At 50.9% G+C, this 4,891-nt stretch overlaps 1 pseudogene; it reads left to right on the top strand.

Moving 5' to 3' along the window:
* Positions 1-446: 446 nt before the first annotated feature.
* Positions 447-1,154, top strand: LOC147905415 (uncharacterized; annotated as a pseudogene).
* Positions 1,155-4,891: the final 3,737 nt, after the last annotated feature.

Here is a 4,891-nt window from a genome sequence, read left to right as displayed (position 1 = left end):
TGACTAGATTAATGGTCCATGTTGGTGAACATCAGCACCCCGTGTAGCTAGGAACATCTAAGGCAATGATAGAGAAAACAAAGAAGCTTGTTGCAGATGTTTTAAAGGTGGATAAAAATGCTGGACCACGCAAAGCTCAAATGAGTGTTGCCAAAGAGCTCTTGAATTCATCATTGATGAGAGGAGACAATAATGAAGGGGCAAGTGTGGGAGATATAGAGTTGACCAACTTTCTTGAGCAATTGGTACCACTAGTTGAGAATCAACGGTATGTTTGTTTGTAGCTAAGTGATTTTTAGTTTACTTAAATTTAGAATGGTATAGGGACCTTCTAAATAGTTGACTTGTGATGTTACAGGTTCAAACGGATTGTTGCACAAGAGAAGAAGGCAAGGTTACCTATTGGGGAAGGTTATGACAGCCTTCTTTTACTAAAGAAAAGGTCTATGTATTCATTCCTCCATGGAAGTCGTTTTCCAGGGCAAGGCTTGCCAGATGAAAAATGTTTTGTTTTTAAAATGTCAACCAATGGTCCAGCATCTGGTGTGGATCTTGTCAATCGCATGAGAAGAGGAGGAAATGGTGATTTGAGGAATTCATGGGTACAATTTGATCACACCCATCGAGTGATTGGGTGGAGCACAATGGCATGTCATGTTTATGATCCTAGGTATAACTTCCCTCCATCCTTATGTATCCATGTTGCTATCATCAAGAGAGTTGTGGTATAATATTTAATAATGTTGGCTTTGTCTACCAGTGTGTAGGAATTAATGACCATCGCCACATGTGAGATGAAAGATGAAGATGCTGCAAGCCAAATCCTATTTTGGGAGATGTTGAATGCCACAAGGAAAGAATGTGGGTATCCCGCTGTAGATTTTTATGGTTTCATGTCTGATGAAGTTGGAGCAAATTGGATAGCTATGAGAACTATTTCCAATGGGGGTCCAAACAACATAATTGTTGGGAGAGAGCGCTCATGTCTCTTCCATTGGGAACAAAGCTTGCATAAGCACACAAGGAAATTCATCAAAGAGGATATGAGGAATGAGCATATCACCATGTGTGAGAATTGGAGATTATTGTTAAGGGCAAAAGCAGGAACTAGGGGGGGAGTCCTTAGATTATTATCATTAATACGTTGTATCTAGTTTATAGTGAGATATGAAAAGACGGAAGTTCTAGGACCAGGCGGAGAACTGACGAGTCACGGCAACCATCACGGCAACCGTCAAGGAGTTATGTGTGCCGGTTAGATAAAAGAGAAGAGAGCGATCATTCAGGGGGCTCATTGATGAGGATCGGAGCAAGGATCAGTGTGATCAGAAGAGGAACATTGTTATGTATTAGAGAGTACGGTGTTGTACTGCTCGGAGAAGTGTAATACAGATATTCTATTGCATCTATCTTATTGTTTTATCATGAATGATTCTGTCGATCACTGTTCTACTCTATGAATTTTCATACGCAGTTCTGAAGTTCGATTACGCATGTAAATCTGTCGCAGTAGTGCGTTTCGAGTTAGTCTTCAGAGTAGAGAGGGCTAACACTTTGGCGACCACGGAAGATTTCCATGTTCGTCGCGGTGGATACCCCGGAGAGGTTGGATGCTCCCCATCTGTAATACTCTGATTCCTCGGTGCGTAGACTAGCGCATGAATGACGCTGGGCGTGAGCCAGGGGGAACATCGCGCTCTCCGGCACGGCCTCGGGAGCCTGCAACTCCAGTATCGGCACGTACAACCCGCGAGGAACGGCATGACAGATATGTGGCTCAACGTGATCTTCTCTTCGGCTTCTTCACGGATAGTGAGAGTAGTAGCCGCTCTGACACACCTCCGCTGATCCCAGGAGAGGAAGGTCCAGTCGTTTCCGGTGTTCAGGAGGAAGGCGAATCCTCCGGACGCAGTAGCCCGTTCGATTTAACAAGTACTCCTCCGGAAGACGAAGCGTCACCGTTGCGGAATTCCCCACCACCGAGTCCCAGGAGACGGAGGGGTGGTGTGCCTGCAGGAAGCGGAGCCCCAGGTCCGTCACCAGATCCCGGTAGGGGAGGTGGAGGCGGTGGAGGCGGAGGCGGGGGTGGAGTTCCGGCGGTAAGTAGCGCGGCTATTCCACCACTGGTACCCAGGATGACGGTGAAGTACCCCAAGTTTTCGGGACGGGATAAGGAGGATGCGGATGCACATATACTGTCATTTGAGATGGCATGGATGGTGAATACGGCTCCACCAGTGCAGGCGACAGATCTTATGAAGATGGCGACTTTCATCCCGACACTGCAGAAGCAGGCGGCAGTATGGATCGCGCAATATGGAGCTACCCATTTCGCCACGTTTGATCTACTGCGGGATGCTTTTTTGCTCCGGTTTCGGGAGGACAAGACCCGTGTTCATGTCCTGGCCAAACTGGGGAAACTGGAACAGAAGAACCAAGAAGTGGAGGCGTATGCGGCCAGGTTTCGGTCGTTGATCCGCCGCCTCAATGCAGCAACTACCCCGGCAGTCCCCATCCAAAATGCTTACTTCATGGAGGGGCTGAATAAAGGATTGAAAAGGTCCCTGGCATCGTTGGATCTGGAAGCTCTTTCATTGGAAGAAGTCGTCCAAGCAGCGGTGAGGGCGGAACAAGTTCTGTTTACTTCCAAGGGAAGGAAAGGAAAAGTGAAGTATGAGGAGGCTGAGGGAGACTCCGATACCGATAATGAGGAGGAGTCGGATCAGTCGGATGAGGAGGAGGACAAACGTTCCATGAGGCGGAAGGCTGGAAAAACGGCAGGGAAGTCATTTCCGGAAGGATCTGCTGCCGGAGCCAAAAGCCGGGATAGTGGAATAGGGTCCTCTTCAAAAGTTCGCAAGGATACTTGGTGTAATCGGTGCCGGAATGCAGGACACTTAGCAGAGGAATGCGGTTTGAATGAGCGGTGGTGTGCGATTTGCCAAACAGCGACGCATACCACGGAGATCTGCCGCTATAACGCACGAATAGCCCCGACACCAGCGGTGGCGGCGGTAGTTGCGGCACCAGCCGCGGTACCAGCCGCACCGGCGAGAAGACCTTGGCGGCCGAGAACGGCTGGAACAGGTGCAGATGAACCAGCAGGGGAACGGACGTTCCTATGTTTTTATTGCAATCAACCCGGACATCGAAAGGTAGATTGCGAATTATTCAAGCGCCACAAGGTGGAAAAGGAAGCAATCCGGGGATCCGGAGAAGGCAAGTCCACACCAGCAGTGAATGCGGTTCTGATTATCGAATGCGATGATGCCAGTCAGCAACAGGATAGCAAGGAGCCTAGTCCGACGTCCGAAGAAGTACCGGAAGTACCGGCGGGTGTCCTTGTTGAAGGCAAAGTGGGAGGAAGTGCGAGCGGAGATGTGCTCGTGGTCACACGATCCCAGGAAAAGGTGCGGGAATACAAGGCCCCGCAAGAGAAGGGGAGACCTACGGCGTTGGACTGGCAGGCACAACAAAAGGTGCGGTCGACGGTCGGTGAATGGGTCCAGAAAACCCCAACGGTGTTACCTAGGCCGAGCGCGGACAAGGCAGTCTCGGTGACGGAGAATGGTGCGAAGGTGGCAAGGCGCCTGCAAGGAGAGCAGCCAGAAGCGACTTGTCTACCTACCAGTCAGAAGGACAGCCTGATGACCGGCGAGGAGGGTGTTGAACCATATGATTTATGGCAGGATTTGCGGAAACAGCAAATACACATGACAATGGAGCAATTGTTAGCATTGGTACCCAATTTCCGGAGTTCTCTCATCAAACAATTGACGGAACCAGTCAGGGCGATGGAGTCGGAGATGGAAGCGGTAACAATGGAAGTGTCGTCAGACGGATCTGCAAAGCCTGAAGCGGAAGTACAGCCTCCTGTTTTTGACGAAGCGGTCCCGGTAATTTCCGTAACACTGGAGAACAGCCGTGTGGGAGGGGTGTTGCTGGACGGAGGGTCTGGGGTCAACATCCTGTCCGAACAAATGCTGGTGCCATTGGGTATCACAAAATGGGAATCAGCACCCTTCGCCGTTCGGATGGCAGACCAACGGAGAGTGCAGCCGTTAGGATTGCTCCGTGGATTGAAAATGGAGGTTTGCGGCGTGAAGTTCGAAATCGCTGCGGTGATTCTCCGGATGGAGGATATTAGCGGGTCATACCCGTTATTGCTCGGAAGACCGTGGTTGCGGCAGGCCCGTGTGAAACAAGACTGGCAATCAGACCGCATCACCATTCGGAAAGGAAAAAAGAAGCTGAAGCTCTCGGTACATACCAAACAAGGGCTGAGGACACCATTCCGACCGACGATGGCGGAAGGTATCCATATGATGGACGGAATGGGGGTCGAAGAGGAGGATGACTACTTCAGTAGGAATACGGAGCTGGTAAGCTTGTTCGAGGTCGATGTGGTTGCCGTTTTAAAGCAATATCAGCATCAGATTCCCTCGGCTACGCAGGAGTCATCCAGTTCCACGAAAGAACCAGTCGAAGGGAGTTTACCGGAAGGCACAGGAGACATGCCGGACGAAGCGGGAGTGGCGGAGGCGGAAAGAGTTTTCGAGCAGGAACTCCGTCGCTCGCGGAGGGTCAAAGAAGACGAGCTGCTGGATCTTAACCTCGAGACGGAGGAGGAGCCAAAGAACGTCCGTGTCAGTGCGAAGCTCGATAAAGGATTTCGGGGAAAATTGGAGACATTGCTGAAATCCTTCAAAGACGTGTTCGCCTGGGACTACACAGATATGCTCTCAACCCGCAGCAGCTACCTTTACTTCGACCGGCGCAAGCGGCTCCGGCAATACAAGTACCGGCGCCGGCGGCTCCAGCAGTTCCAGCGGCAGCAGCGGCGGTGGCGGACGATGACGGTGGCGACGTCGAGGATGAACCGTAGCGGAGA

Source organism: Dipteris shenzhenensis, chromosome 1 (genome assembly GCF_047967505.1).
Source record: "Dipteris shenzhenensis isolate YYH24624 ecotype China chromosome 1, Dip_SZ_1.0, whole genome shotgun sequence".
NCBI lineage: Eukaryota > Viridiplantae > Streptophyta > Polypodiopsida > Gleicheniales > Dipteridaceae > Dipteris > Dipteris shenzhenensis.
The sequence above is the reverse complement of the archived record's forward strand: the minus strand, read 5'-3'. Positions and strand labels throughout refer to the sequence as shown.